The sequence below is a fragment of the Lactuca virosa genome, chromosome 9, assembly GCF_052849685.1.
Source record: "Lactuca virosa cultivar CGN04683 chromosome 9, Lactuca_virosa_CGN04683_v6, whole genome shotgun sequence".
NCBI lineage: Eukaryota > Viridiplantae > Streptophyta > Magnoliopsida > Asterales > Asteraceae > Lactuca > Lactuca virosa.
Genome location: NC_136434.1, coordinates 33,382,109 through 33,399,302, shown reverse-complemented (window position 1 = coordinate 33,399,302; position 17,194 = coordinate 33,382,109). Strand labels below are relative to the sequence as shown.

Sequence of the window (17,194 nt, the reverse complement as noted above, 5' to 3'; positions counted from 1 at the left end):
ATAATAATCCAAAGCAGTTTCTAGAAAATCGAAAGCAGGAAGACGCAGTCCAGATTTGAAGAATACTAGGTAAACCCCCACTAAGCCTTCAGGGGCGTCAGTGATGGCCTCGTTGGCCTCCGGCAGACGAGGATGGAACTGGGGATCAATATCATACTTCCGAACGAGCATACCCATGGTTCGAACGGTCAACTTGGATTTCACCGTCCTAATGTGAGAAATCCCAGTGCTTGCCATATTCAGAAAAGAAGAAAGAGATGAGAGAAAAAGTCGACAGAAGAAGGAAACTGACTCTAACTTAAATAGTGAGTGGTGAAACGGATGATTCAATACCAAATATTTATAGTAAGTCTAGAACGTATGAAGATTAACGGGTAGAAAATATGGTTGGTGGATACTGTACCCCTATTAAAGAAAAGGCAGTTGAAAAGACGGTTATAGGGATCATCATTAGGACTGGCATAACCATCAACACGTCATGTCAGAGTTAATTCAGGAGTTTTTCGCCCCTATCCGATTATAACGGCTATAATGTCATTTCTTCCAAAGTTTGCATCCCTACTCCACCGATTACGTAGAGATACAAACTAGGGGGACTTAATATTATATATCCTGGAAATACCTATATCCATCCCAAATATACCGAACCAGCATGTTGCAAGGTCACTCGAAGTTACCTGCCCCACACGTCTCGAAGTTGCTCACCTACATACCGAACTGGCACGACAACTCGAAAGGAAAGGAAAGAACAAGTACAAAGTGTTGGATTTGGTGTCTAAGCCCATAACTATAATTGGGATGTACTTGACCCGAATGTAGCATGGTCCTTTTTGGGTTGCCTTCACCAGTGCAATTTGATAGGATGGATTTTGAGAATAAGGTTATTTATGGTTTATTAATATATTACAAGTATAATATGTTAATATAAAATCATATTATTTAATTAGTATTGATCAAGAATTAATTTGGAATTAATTTTGTGGTCAAAATAGACTAATTAAATATATGGGGATTGATTATGTAAATCAATGATTCTTGTAGTGTGGGCCAATGATCCATGATTATGTAGATGGGCTAAACTAATCCATGGATAGTCCATGGAGGTTAAATCCATGGAGCTTGAGAATGTGGAAAGTCATGGGTCATTAGGGTTTAGAAAGTGTAACCCTAGCATGTGCAACACTATAAATAAGCCCCTCCTAGATCCAAAATCGGTTGCCACTTACTTTCCAAGAGGGTGAAGTTGATTTTGTGCTAGTAGCCTATTCTCTCAAGCCTCCACTTGAATATTAGTGTTTGTGAACCAATAGAGGCATCACACTTGAGGTGCTCAAGCTTTCAAAGGTCAAGAACTACAAGTCCTTCTAAGAGGTAAGTCATCTAACTAGTTGTATCATTCAATTGTTCAAATGTATGCTACTTAGGACAATGCTTTGGAAAATTGAAAATATGCATGTATAATTAGAGAAAACATAGATCCAAAGCATTTAGGGTTGCATGTGCACCATAGGAGTGTTATAGTGCTCAAAACCCAACAGTGGTATCAAAGCCTAGAATTGTTTTCTGTTATACTTGATGCTTGTTAGTTTTCCAAGTTGAAAAAATCAAATTTTTTGCATCTGACTGATGGACTCGCCGAGTCCACTGGCTGACTCGCCGAGTCCACTCAGAAACAGAGCAACTCGACGAGTCAATTCATGCACTCGACGAGTTGCAGGCTCTGGTTGTAGAAATTCGAGGTTTTTGGCCAGAATTGGATTAGGATCGTTAACACAAACCGTTTTGAATCATAAAATCTGTTTTTTCTGATATGGTGGTGATCATTCTCATCCAATCACAAGATAATTGTCAAAGTTTTAGGATAATTGTTGATTTATGTGATAAAAAAAGTTGCTTGCAAATTGTTGACTTGATATTATTTTGTTTATGAGTTTAGCTAGATCAATCTAGAATCATATGATAATTTTAGTTGTTGTAAATTGATCTAAATAAATTTTAATGACCTCCATAACTTTTCCTCAAGTTATGGAAAATGAAAAGTCTCATACATTAAAATGACATTAAACTCATAAGTTATGGAAAATGAAAGGACAATTGTCAAATATTAAGATAATAAGTTAATTATTTGTTTTATTTGATATGAATTGTTTTGCCTTATGAGTTAGTTTAGATCATGATTAAAATTATGTGATAATTTTCCTTGTTAGACTTGATCTAAATGTTTTTTAATGAGTTCCATAACTTGTCTTCAAGTTATGGAACATGAAAAGTCTTATAAAAAAGGTTTTAAATGAACTCCATAACTTGTCCTCAAGTTATGGAAAGTCAAGAGTCTTTTCATAAAACTAACATTAAACTCATAAGTAATAGAATTGGAGAGTTTTGACAAGTTTCGAAACTTGCCCTCAAGTTTTGGAATTTGTAAAGTCTCACTAATGAAACTTTAATTCCAAACCCTAGAGTTTTAAAAGTTAAAATTCAACCCTTATACTTTATAATATTATAAGTTTAATAATATATATATATATATATATATATATATATATATATATAGGCTTACGTTATTCTATTCAAAGTAATTATTGTGTTATTGTATGCATAAATGTGGGTCAAGCATTTTTGGTAAATTAAGAACGTGATTATTGTGTTATTGTATGCATAAATAGGTAACATTCAGTTCCTTAATTTACCAAAAATTTACAAATTAGGAAACACAAGTTTAATTAATAAAAAGTTTTGAATTTTCAGATATATTTGATTTTCTTAATTTTGAATTTTCATTTTTTTAATTAATTAGATTATAATTCTAAGATAATTCTGTTAGAATGATATTCTATGAGAATGTCAGATTATCTATTCTGACAAAATAAATGTTTTGAATGAATGAATATTTTGAAGACAAACAATAGTTTTGAATCATCAGTTTAAAAATAACTTTAAAAACTTCTTGGAGAATAACAAATTCTTGAACCATCAATTGAAGAATAAAAACAAACATTACATTAATTCTTATAGAATACGGGAAACAATTGCTAAGAAATACATTTATTGTTAAAGAATAAACCTAAAAAAACTTTCAAATCGGGAAAGAAAACATCAAAATCTAACAACGACTAATACATTTTAAAAGAATAATGTGGTCCGTTTCAATTTTGTGGTCCGTTCTTCAAGCATCAACTTCTGTGATTCCAACAGAATTGGAATTCGTGATTCCATTCCAACAGAATTGGATTTCGTATCTTACCTAACCAATTGAAAATAAAATCATATTCCCCAGCATAAACAAGCATCTGAATACCATCTTCCAAAAGCACTGGAATCCCAACTTCAAGGTTTCTCATAATGTCTTCCTTCATTGCTCGATACACCTCACCATTACACGCCCCAAAGTGTATTTCCTCTGGTACCCCTAATGCCTTTTTCACTGATTCCAAGTTCAAGAATTCATCTATCTTTGACAAGTCATCACATTTTTGCTTCCTCAAATCATAAGGCTGTTATACAACAATTGTTTCTATTACATATGAATTACACTTCCAATTATGATTGTAGGATATTTATTCGCTTAGTTACACATATATTGCTAACAAACAAAATCTTGGAGTGAATTTCCCCACATATGCTCAGGGCATCAAGGCAATTGTCTTTACCATTTATCCCTAAAAAACCAGAACACCTCTCAAGTATATATACAACATTAACGAAAATATAACAAGCTTAAATAATGAAATTACCGCATTTGTTTGCTGCTTCTTCACACTTTGGTACTATTTGAATCAATTCATTGTAATATTTTTTTTGTAATTAACTGATTTTCCAAAGCGAAATCAACATCCGCCTTGAATTGGATTCCAGGTTCAGTGAGTCCGTTTCCAATTGCAAATCCCTATCCAGTTAATCATAATTCCATGAGCAAAATTGAAAATCTTAAAAGTGATAGAAGATTGTAATCAACACCACCTGCAAAGGCGTCCCACGTGAACCCCATCAATAAAGTAAATAAAGGTGTTTGTAGAACTGAATATTCAAAGCGAATTCTACTTTCCATTGTAAGCTAGGTGGGCAAGCACTTTTTTCTTTGAGAAAAAGTGGCGAAGCATTGAAAATCGATTTCAGATTTCAACTTCAGTTTCAGAAAAATCGATTTCATAGATTGAGCAGAGAAACTTACTAATTTTCTAGAGGAGGGGCGGCGTTGGCGGAAAGGCAACGACTGTTGCTAGAGAGAAACGTCGATCCCCAAATAAAGGGAAAAAACACGAGTATGTTACCTGTTGAAGATGAACGATGGTGTTTGATGGTGTTCGGTGGCGATGGTGGCTCGGTGGTGGCTGATGGTGTTGGTCGGAAAACGGGCAAGCTCCAGCCTCTTATCTTCTTTAATCATCGGCATCAGTTTGGTTGAAAAAGAAGGGATGGATCGGTGATAAAGAAGCAATAACGCTTTCAAGGGATTTAAAGGAAAGCAATCCAATATTTTAGGGATTAATTAAATTTTTATTTAATTAACAAAATTAATTAATAGGTAAGATTATATATCCTTATTTAAGTTTTTGAAATGATTGACCCACATTTATGCATACAATAACACAATACTTACTTTAAACACCTGAACCTATCTCTCCCCCTCTCTCTCTCTCTCTCTCTCTATATATATATATATATATATATATATATATATATATATATATATATATATATATATATGTATAAGACAAGTCAGTCTTACCGTTAGTAGGCCTCATTCATGAAGTCGGTCTATAAGGGGGGTATAAGGTTATTGCCTATAAAATGGTAGTTTAATGGGTGTCCACTCTCACCCACCACTTCCTTGACTGGTGGAGGGTCATTAGCCGAACGGGTAGGATAGGACATTAATTCTCCCTCATTAAAAGTATAATGATAAATATAAAGTAACTAAACTTTTATTAAATTCCCAATCTTAGTTACTTTAGGAAAATGTGAAATGGTGGTAATCCATGAAATTACACTTTGCACCTTGTTAAGTCGTTAGTGGAGTATGTGTGGTTAACTGGCACACTAATCTGGGACTGACAATGTGTGGCAAAGGGTAGCTTGATGTTAATCATAGATCAATGGAGCGTGTGTGGTTAACCGGCACATTGATTAGGTGATTTGTAACATTGAGTGTACCAAGCTAATTTGCATGGTTATTCACACCTTGTTTGTGATCCTCGGCATCCCAGTCACAAACTTGAAGGGCACAATCGAGATTTAAACATGCCATTGAAAAGTTCAATGAATCTCAAAGGATCAATGAATTTCAATCCAATTAAAACTTAATAATCTATTTCGTTTTTTTTGGTGGAAATTGGTAAATCGTCATTTCCCTACCTTCAAATATTTTACAATTGGATTACTGCATCCCTTTTCGCACTTTTAGAATATTGTGTTGGGTCTAGCCTTAATGTTTCGTTTTGGGTGTTATATTAAGGACTTAAATCAACTAACTTGAATTTCTCCATTGTAGATGTCTAGTTCAGACAACTATGGTCTTCCCGAATCTTTTGGAAAAAGCTTTCCACATGAAGATGATATTCCAAAATATCATACTTTACTTCCTCCACCTCCTCCAATTATTCTCCTTGACCCACAAGTTCGAAGACTTGAAAAGTTCAAGGTCACTCAAGCCATATTGGCTAGTAAACACCAAGATGGAAGGTCTGTGTGTGCACATGTATTGGATATGAAGTCACACATTGACAAGATGGGAATGTTGGGTGTCGTTTTCCTGAGGAAGTTGGCTGTTGACTTGGTTCTTCAGTCACTTCCCGAGTCGTATAGTCAGTTTGTTAAAGACTACTACATGACAGACCGCGACGTGACCCTTATTAATCTTACCTATTTGCTTATTGCTGCTGAATCAGCAATGATTTGGCGCAATGGTCAAGAAAATTTGATTGGAATATCTACTTCCCAAGCTGCCATGAACATAGGCAAGGACATAGATAGTCCAGAAAAGATCCATTCTCTTATGGGAAGGGAATTGGCTATGGTCAAAAGATTTGACCATAAGAGAAAAGCCAGCTCTGAGATAGTTCCATGTGCAAATGCCAAAGAGTCCACTTATTTCTACTGCCATTTGAAGGGACATTGGAAGCGAAGCTGCCCTGAATACCTGAAAGATCTAAGAGAAGGTAAAGTCAAAAAGGTTTGACTCTACTTCGGGTAAATCCACTATCTAACTCTATTAAGTTCCTATTTGTAGATTCTTAATACATGATGTGATAAGATTACATTTTGATGTTTTGTAGGATCGAGGAAAAGAAAGGAAGCTTAAAGAAAAAGCATGTTGAGTCTGATCGCGAAGAGATGGATTTCAATCGCATGGTTCGATGATCAGATTTTTAAGCTGCTGCTTAGGAGTTATGATAGATTGCTTAGAAATATGTAGTAACATATTGTAATTGCATTGTAAGGAAAGGTTTTCCGCACCTTTTATAAATAAATAAAATTTTGATTTCTTATCTTATTTATATTTCCTTGCAATGGCATATTTGAAAATTGATGTTTGTATTTTTTAGCAATATGGATTTGATTCTTTCGTTTGTGGTAGTGTCTAAATTTACCAAATAAGGAGAGATTCTCGTCACCCAAGTTTCAATTGGACAGAAACTTGGAATCATGCAATTTGTTTTGTATGATGAATGAGAATTTTCGTCCTTGGGAAATTAAGACTAATTCCTTGTTCACATGTATATGTGAGTCAAGTGAAGGACTAGGGAATCGGGTACATTTGGTTGTGCACCGGTCAGGTCCACCAGAAAGAACGATATGACTATTCGTTATGGTTTACTAAATTTAGTAAATATGGTTATACTTACAAGATTAAGTGTAATTCTGAGTCATTGAAAAAGTCTCAATGTAAAGCAGAACGAATAAGAAGAATCAAAGTCGCCAGAAAGATAAAAGTTTCTCCAATCTGAAAAGATGGGAGAGTACTTAAGTGTCGTGTTTTATGATCATCTTAATGATTATGAAAACCATATCAAAATTTGATCCTCTAAGGACGTCTTAGTGCATTTGTATGGCTAAGAAGAGGAATCGTGAATTATTGAAATGGTTAAATCAAGAAGATAAATCATACTTCGTTCCAAAATCGAATCTTAGAGTCATACTCCAAGATTGTATATTGAGTGACATATCAGCAAATGTAGAGTTAAATGTTTTCTACTCTTGTACATTTGAAATTGGTAAGTTGTGATGTTTTGGATAAAACAAAGACCAACTAAGACCAATTGTCAAAAGTGTTCGTCTTGATAAGAAACCACACTAACTCTTGAATATTTGTTGTCAAGTAATGTTTCTTGACAAAGAGAATCTTATATGTCAAGAGGTTAGTAGGAGTCTTAAAGGTCTTGAAAAGTTTTAAGAACTAATCAAGAGTCAACCTATTGTTAATCACTAGCACACGACTTGAGGTTTGTAACCTATCGTGTTGACATGTTCTTGTTTTTGTGGCCATTCCAGTTGAAGTTGAATATGCATGTGAGTTCTATGAGTTTTCAATTGTTTTCATAACAACCTGGAAGCAATGGTAGGCCCTTAAGCTGCCAGGTGGCAAAAAATTAAGATTGAACAAGTTCGGTCCATATGAGTTTGGATTTGTCACTAACCTTGTCTTGTGATTATGGTTTTGAAAAATTCACATGGATAGGAACACATACACCATAAATATCTAAGTGTCATAAGGTTTCTCTCCGCTTCATGAAAATGATTGTGAGGAAACGCTTTCACTAAGTAGATTTTAAGGAGATAGCAATTGTGATATTTTCATTCTCAAATTCGATTATGATTACGACATCCCTCTTCATAGTTCGAATTGTGAGAAATGGCAAATAGTTTGAACATTCGGAACTTATTGTTGTAAGTTCTGAATTATGTAGACACACATATGAGCTATCTAAGGAAGGGTGTATGAGTTTGAGAAGCCTAGATAAAGTCTTATCGAAGCATCTTGTATCAGAAATCTGAACTTTGGTAAGAAAATCAACAAGTATTGATTTCTAGAAGTCCAGCTATTTCTGAGTACATGTCAAAGCTAGTGGGAGCATAAGTGTTATGCTATTAAAGAAATAATTGTTATGCTAGTGGGAGCATAATTATTATGGTAAGTGTTGCAAGTTAGCAATGTTAATTATAGAAAACAAAGTTTTCAATTCGCAAAGTTGCAGGGTTGAAAAGTTGTTTTGCTATAATTAAGGGAGAGAAACTTATACTTCATTTCAATTCTAAAAGTTTAGATTGAGATTTTAATCAAATTTAGTCAAGGATTTATATGAATACCATGTTGAAATGTTTCAACATTAGAAATTCTATATATGGAAATATTATAGCAAAAGACTGGTCAAGTATCATGTCTTTATGTAAGACATTATGAATCGTATTCCATATGCTTTGGGTATAGGATCGATTGCAAATGCTATAATATTCATGTGTTCTAATTTTCCAATTGCCTAGTGCATTAATAGGGAAAAAGGACTAGAACTGGATATGACTAAAGTTATTAAATAGCTGCTAAGAACAATCCAAGGTTCGCCAAAGATTGGTTGCTTATGGATAGTTGGAAGTATAGTAATGATGGACCATATTGACATTATTATGAATAGACAGGATTCTATTAACAATGAGTTGTCATATGGCAAATATGGAAATGTTTCCATAATGGGAGTTGAATATCAAGAATCCATGAGAAAGTTAGAAACTTTTATGCAAGAAGGATGTTCAAAGGAATGTGCTTTGAATATGAGACTTCGGATCTATGGAATTGTCTTGTAACAATCTCCAATAAAAAGTTTTGTAATTGACAAAGTCTCTGTGACTTGTGTACATAGTCATTACAAAAGGATCACTGCATATAAGTTTAGAATCTAACAAATTACAGTAAGTGGCAAGAACTTGGTATTCTTACACTTACGATAAGGATTTGGAATTGTGAGATGAGTATCGTTGGAAATGTTTACAGTTGATCTATTTCACAAAGTAAGGACCGTAGGTAAACATAGTGTGCATGCTTGGAGCATGGGATGGCTATTGTTTTAATTCAAGTATTAGTTGATAAATCGAAACAATATACAATGAATAATGTGTAATCGATATGGTGATTAAAAAAAAGGTGTTTTATTTACACTCAAAAGTTTTGGGGCCATATAGGATTAGTATTATTCTTGTGTTTCACTTTGCATGTTTTGACTTCTCGAATAACAAGATTATTCAAACTATCCACAGTCGATCATACGTTGGAAGTAAGTATGAAATAAGACTGTCATGAGTTGGCTTGTAGATTGTCTAAGGCGTTGGACATAGAAAAAGTATTCTACACCATTCATGAGTGCTCCTGAAATAAGATTTGAGTATTGGATTCAACCCGCGCTCTCCTGAATTACTTCATGGAATTTATCACGAGTAATTGTGAGATGATAAAATCATATAATATTCAAACCAATATATATGAGTTGTTGACTACGAGTTGGTTGTGCATTGATGGCATGAAAACGCATCAGCAACTTGATGTTATAAAACGTGTCGTTGTGCATAATTTGATGAGTAGTTGGTACAAGCATATAATGTCGAAGTTTATCTGTTCCTTTTATTCTAAGAGGATTAAAAGTGATATCTTGGGCCCTTCGACGATTCAGTTTTGACTATGTGTCGGGCCCGGTCAGAACTAAATTGATGTGTTCAGTTATGTTCTATGTCAGACGAATCGGAAATCGGGAAACAAATTGCAGGACAATAAGTATGACTATGTTCCATGTGTTTGTCCGCATAGATATCTTGAGAACAGAGGAGTATATGATCCCTTATTTGAAGGACGCGTCATTGACTAGGTCAGACTTCGACAACGGCTTTTGAAAGCTTACGATTGTTAAGTCGGATCCTGAAGTCGCATTGACAGCTATAGTTATTAGACTTATCCAAGTGGGAGACTGTTGGATTTGGTGTCTAAGCCCATAACTATAACTGGGATGTACTTGAACCGATTGTAGCATGGTGCTCTTTGGGTTGCCTTCACCGGTGCAATTTGATAGGATGGATTTTTGAGTGGGCCAATGATCCATGATTATGTAGATGGGCTAAACTAATCCATGGATAGTCCATGGAGGTTAAATCCATGGAGCATGAGAATGTGGAAAGTCATGGGTCATTAGGGTTTACAAAGTGTAACCATAGCATGTGCAACACTATAAATAAGCCCCTCCTAGAGCCAAAATCGGTTGCCACTTACTTTCCAAGAGGGTGAAGTTGATTTTGTGCTAGTAACCTATTCTCTCAAGCCTCCTCTTGCATATTGGTGTTTGTGAACCAATAGAGGCATCACACTCGAGGTGCTCAAGCTTTCAAAGGTTAAGAACTACAAGTCCTTTTAAGAGGTAAGTCATCTAACTGGTTGTATCATTCAAATTTTCAAATGTATGCTAGTTAGGACAATGCTTTGGAAAATTGAAAATATGCATGTATAATTAGAGAAAACATAGATCCAAAGCATTTAGGGTTGCATGTACACCATATGAGTGTTATAGTGCTCAAAACCCAACACAAAGTGACGTCGAAATAGTAGCAATAGAACCTCAAAACCATGAGAATACAGCCTGTATGAGGATGCATGGCCAGGTGGATCCTAGCACAACCACATGACAACTGTGGAACGGCATACACAGTACCAATAGTCGTACCTTTGAGCATAATACCATAAATGCGATAAGATGGCATGTCAGGGTCGATATGGAAAGAACTCGCTACCTCTTCTTGTTTCGCTTTAAATAGATAGCCCGAATCGCCAAGAAAGTAGGTATACAAAAGTCTCTCTTAAATTTGTTATGTAATCGATCGATAACATAGCCTTTCGCTAACTTAACCATCGGAGCGTCGTCCGGGATCACCTCCCAGCCAACTAGCTTACGGTTTGTTTGTATTCTTTAGTTCAATCTATTATCCTGGGAAGAAACAGACCAAGAGTGAAAGATCGAAGACAGACCTGATGGTATATCATTAACTCTGTGGACCTTGATGCAAGAATGAGCCCGATCATGGCCAAGGAACTTCAGCAATTAAGGCATATGATCTCGAGTGTTCCCGGTGTTAGGGGCAGGATCCTTGACTCATATTCAGGATCCTCAAACACCTCTGAAGCCTTAGGATCCTTAAACATATCTAAGGATCCTGACCAATATCATTAATATTTCTAACACTTGTAACGACTATATTCACTTTATTTTTCTCACATGTACAGAATGAGTCAACACAAGACCCATTCTCAATGGAGAGTCATCTCAACCAGGCAAAAGACCCAGAATACCAAGTCAAATAATGTTTATATGTTGATTCTGGAGGATCCTAGAATTATCAAACTTCTTGTTATTAGCATCAGACTATAAATAACACATGTAATTAGCACAATAGGGATACAATTAGCTCATCCACGATACTTGTACTTACATTTACACATTCATCCATGTATTCAACATTTTATATCAATAAAATCATCAAGACAGGAGATCATTATCATCTCTCAAGGTCTTATGCCGTAGATCCTATCAAGGATCAAAGGATTTCCTTGTAACTCATTTGTGTCACTTTGATTATCATTTCTTACTTGATTTCCCACGAACATCACAGCCTCTCATACAATTTGGTTAGATTCTACTTAGTTGATTTTTGACCAAAACACCCAGAGTGGTCCAACCTATACTAGAAGTATCCCTCAGATTAATATGGCGAATGCAGTTGAAGCCTTTAAAATGGGCTTAAAAAAGACTCTCCTTTCTACAAAGACCTTGTAATGACCCCATGCAAGAGAAAGGATGAGGTCCGAAGCAGAGCATTAAGATTCATAAGGCTCGAAGAAGACAAGGAGATCCAAAAAAAGAGCAACCCACCAAACTCATACGATCACCCTAATAGGAAGGCCGAATCATCGGCTCAAAGATCCTACAAGTCAAAACCATATTCCAAACCTGATCATCATAGGGTTAATGCCCTTGAAGATAAAGGAGAGGAAGAAGAATTTCCTAAGATTACTGACTATTGCTTTTCTATGGATATTTCAGGTATAATATTTGCTATGCAGGATCTTGGCGACAAAGCAAGATGGCCAAGGAAGGGAGAAAAATCCACCACTTGGAAAGACAAATCCAAATGGTGTGCATACCATGAAGACTTTGGTCATATAACAGAGGATTACATAACTCTCAGGAAGGAGATCAACTACCTCTTAAGCAAAGGATACCTCAAAGAAATCCTTGGAAGAAGAAATGAAAAATCCAAAGAGAAAGATAAGGATGCCGAATGTCGATATCTTCATTCTGCATATGGAGTCTCGAAATGATCTTGGCTTTAGCAACATTTGGAGAAGGATTGAAGGTAAGCCTCAAGAGTATCGAATGGACATCATCAGTAATAGTCTTGACCATAGTTTCACGGAGTATTCTTTAATTCTTAAAGATCATATTAGTTATTCAATCCAAAGATGATAGACGATGCCTGCAAGAACTAAACGACGAATAATAGACCAAATGGTCTTACCTTTTGAGGACTACTTAAAGAGGGTGGTGATGTCGATCCACTTTTTGGGAACATTGTTGAGATTTATCAAGGCTATCATCTCAAGCCATATCAGAGATGGGTATGGATACTCAAAGAATTGGTGGTTGAGAGATTCGGGGCAAACATGACAGAACTTGCAAACCAAGATTTGGTTAGGCTCCCATATATGGATTTTATCATGAGTTTTGAGACAATCTTTTAGGGCCACCATAAGATGAAAGGCATGACAGGGGATGTTTTGAGAGAACCAAACAAGGTAGTGCCAATCAACCTCTGGTTTATCAGGTTGGAAGCTAAGCCAAACTTCATAAAAAGAGAAAGGTATAAGAAGACCCATTTTGTTATGCTAGTAGAGTTTATTGGGGCGAAGTGGGTCATAGAGGGCGATGGGTAGATGCTAAGAGAACCAATTGAATCACACCAAAGGGGGGGGGGGGTAATTACCTCCAGAGACAATGTCTTTAACAATAACATCAAGGGAGAAACCCGTTTGGTGAATAGCATGTGGGATAAGGAATCGAGAGAGGGGGCCGACCGGATTTCAATTGTCATACCACGCAGAGGTAGTGTTTCCACCACTACTCTGAGACAGTGAAGTCTCTAATCTTTTCCTACATACCAATGATGTTATGCCAACTCGCTCTAATGGCAGTTTTAATTGGAGCATCTTAGAAATTCGAACCCGCAAGTCGATAGGCATGGATCCATTTAACCAAAAGGGAGTCGTTGTTGATAATGAGTCTTCAGATGTGAGATGCCATAAGAGCAATATTCCAAGTGATCATAGTCTTTATTCTTAGACCACCTTGAGTCTTTGGAAAGCACATAGTTTTCAAGAAGCCTTGGTTATGCCTCTTTTTAACTCACCACGGCACCAAAGGAAGCCTCTCATAAGCTTTTCTATCTCCTTAATGATAGACTTTAGGTAGAATACAATACTTATCTAGCACTTAAAATGGACCAAAAGGTGTATAATCTAAAGGTATTCGACTTGAAAAGATGTCCATCAATAAATTAGTTGAAAATAGAAGGCTTATTTTAGACATATGTGTAAATTAGAGGCTTAAAAAAAACTACTAAATTGAAGCAAGAAAATAAAAGGTAGCATTTCATTTTTAAAACCAATATAGCGACACCATCAACCTGTAATGCGAAATGATTCTTCCATATAAACCATGCAAATTTTCCATTAATAAAATATATATTGAAATATAACTGATTTTCCATTATGACAAAAGAAAAAAAAAGCAAGATCTTCTTCAAATTGATTGGGTAGTGCCAAAACTTGTGGAGTCGTGGCAGGTACACTAATGGCTTTAGACTGGAACCATCAAAATGGTTTGACCAAAAGAATTTAAATCAATAAAAACACTTTCAATCTTCAATAGAAAAATCTGCTAAAAATGGTCGTGATATCGATGATGAGTACCACGGCATATCACTTTCGGTTATTGGGCCCATGCCATGTCCTAAAGTTTTAGTGACGGGATGCATCACCATCACAAACTTAGTATAATACTTGGATGTAGCGTTATTATGTTTATATATAATATAATTTTAGAAATTGATATAAAGGATATTACTTGTAATATCATCTTTTATTATTGATTTGATTAATAGTATTTTTTACATATTACTTTTTTATAATTTTATCAAATAAAATGTTGTATTGAATTAAACCTTCTTTAACAATTCAAAGTGGAACTTTTTTCTGTTTTATTATGTAACCATGTTTAAAAAAAACATATAAGTACATGAATATTGGTTTTGTATTTTTGACATCGTATATTTTATATAATATAAAATAAATAAATATTATTTGTAGGTTAAATTTTTAACCAGGTAATTAAATTTATTTATTAATTATTATATACCTTTTTTTTATGTAATCTAAAACCTCATTTACAATTGATAAACTATTATCTAAAATGACAAGGTCCAACCGCGTGTGAGTAGGATGAGTTCAGTAATACGTTTTCTAATATATATTTTAAAGCATATATGAATTATTCTCATCGAGGAAGGTTACAATGGATGGAAAAAGATTTTATATAATACTCCGTAGAATGTGTTTACTGCATATATATCATATATAGAAGGATAAAAAGCTGAGGGGCCATGGCCTCCCCCAGCCCATCGATCGTAACATAATAAGATGGTTATATGTAAAAAACAAGAAACTTAAAGATTATTAATATTTGGCTAATCAAAAACCTTTCGATTGGAAATGCTCTAATGTAGGTAAATAAAAAAATTATGTTGATTACCGAATTTGAAACTTAAGATCATTTGTCCATTAATAACAATCTTCAAGTATTAAAAGATAATTTTAATATAATAATATATGTTTATCGGTGTATATATATCATATATGCATGAATCAAAAGTTGTGAGAGGTCCCATTAGTCAAGGAAAGGTGTTTACAACACGACTCATTATCTAAATTGTTTGAAGGAGAATAAAGAGACGGTAACTTCTAAGACAACGACAAAGCCTCCTTCATTTTGATATATGTCAAGCTCATGTAGTCATGTCCCACCTTTTTTAATCAAACAAATTAATAAAATAATAAAATGTATCTGAATAGTAAAACATTTTCATTATTATCTTGTTTCATATACGTAACAACCCTTCGATACGCATCACAATATTGTTTTCTTTGGATCATCCAACGAAAAACTTTCTAAGGAGGTCGTCCATCATCTCATTCGGGCATGCTTAACCACAAAATTCTTATGGGTCTTTTGTCTCATCTCTAATGGTTTTAAAATGAGTTGTTACAAAGAAAGCATCCATACAGTTTTAAATCACTTGACATGTTCTTTTTATAATGTTATTTATAATAGAGTTTTATTATTTCCTTATGTGAAACGATGAATACATTATACTTAGTTCACCCGACACAATTTACAACGTTTTATTAAAATTATTAATTCGACTACTATCTTTATTATAAATAAATAGGTTTCGAGAAAAAAAATCATATTACGAAAAGTGTGTTGCGAACATGTGAATTGTACTTTTAAACACGGATTTTGAGTTTGATTTTTTGATCTAAAATTATTATCAAAGATATAATGATACTCATACTAATACTTGATTACTTGGTACGTAATCAGGATTTGAAAGTTTCGATAAGCAGGTCAAATGGTTAATTACAACGACTTACCCAAAAATGTCAAAGATGGTGGCATAAATAAACGACATATTCATTTGAAATGTTGACACACATAATATGCAAATGATTCCTAAACCCTAACTAATTAATTTTGTAATCTAAGCAATTTATAATCTGTCAAGTAGATAATCATTAAATCTGAAACTGATAAGTAGAAAAAAAATATGAATGTATGGTAACTTCAATAAAAAAAATAATAATGTCCTAATAAAAAAATCCAAAACTGTAATATTTTAGAAAAATAAAAAGTTAATTTTTATAAAAGGGTAATAGTGGAGGTCTAATATATACAAATAAATAAATAAATAATCAGTGATATTTCTGTTACTAAAAGACAACCATCAACTCCGTTAATTGATCGCTGCGAATTAAAGATATTGTTTTTCTCAACTTTTAGCTCGTTATGATATCGCAAGTGAAATTTATGTTTTCTGAAACTATTTTATATAATACATTTTTATGGTTTTTGGTAAAGACTTCTTTCTGGTCGAATTTGCCCTTTGCCTTTTGGTTATGCGCTCCTGTGCTTGGTTTCTGCATATCGAAAGTCTTGATGCATTTGGGGAGTTTCTCTTGGTATATTTTCTATGAAAAGCAATGGTTGGTGGTTTCATGGCGATGTTTTGTTTTTTCGGTGTTGGTTTTTAAGTTGGTACGTTCTCAGGCAGATGGAGTGTCTTTGTTTTCATTGAGTATAGTCTCTTAGTCTATATATATATATATATATATATATATATATATATATATATATATATATATATATATATATATATATATATATATATATATATATATATATATATATATAACGTTGAGGACAAGGAAGAAAAATCGCTACATAACAACATATATAGTTAAAACTTTCAAAAACGATGACTATTGAAGAAGACAATGCATATGAAGATGGTGATCTAACATATATCATAGATTATATCGAAGTTGATAAATTGTCTTTGGGTTTATATATATTTCACATTTCTCCCGTTTCGATGGATCACTAATAATTTTGTTTGTTTTAATTTAGTTGTAGAGAAGACAAACAAACAACCTAAAAGCCTTGACATGTTGGCATTTCGTGGCCAGTTTAGTAAATAATTCTATAATTTTGTGTTGTTGTGCGCGAATACAAGCATACAAACTGCAAGGATTAATGTAAATGTAGGCGTAGTGCGTATGTAACACCCTGTTTTGGGTCGTTTCACAATTCGGGGCCGTGACCCGAAGATCAAGTATCATAAGGCTTCGGGCTTTGGTAACAAAAGGTTTAGACCCATTTGGATGTGGGTATTGTAGATTGTGTGATCCAAGAGTTCGGTTTGTGCTTTGAAGTCAAAGGGGTAAATGGGAAAGTAGTGTTTCAAACTTCTTTTATGAATTATGGATTTAAGTTCGATGTGTTTTACATCAAAATTAATTAGATAGGGTTGCAGAGCTCCTCAATACCTTTCC

The 17,194-nt window shown here is 34.3% G+C and overlaps 1 pseudogene; it reads left to right on the top strand.

Moving 5' to 3' along the window:
* The first annotated feature begins 12,345 nt into the window (after positions 1 to 12,345).
* LOC145139112 (microtubule-binding protein TANGLED-like) overlaps positions 12,346 to 17,194 on the top strand; it is a 67,059-nt pseudogene continuing 62,210 nt past the window's right edge.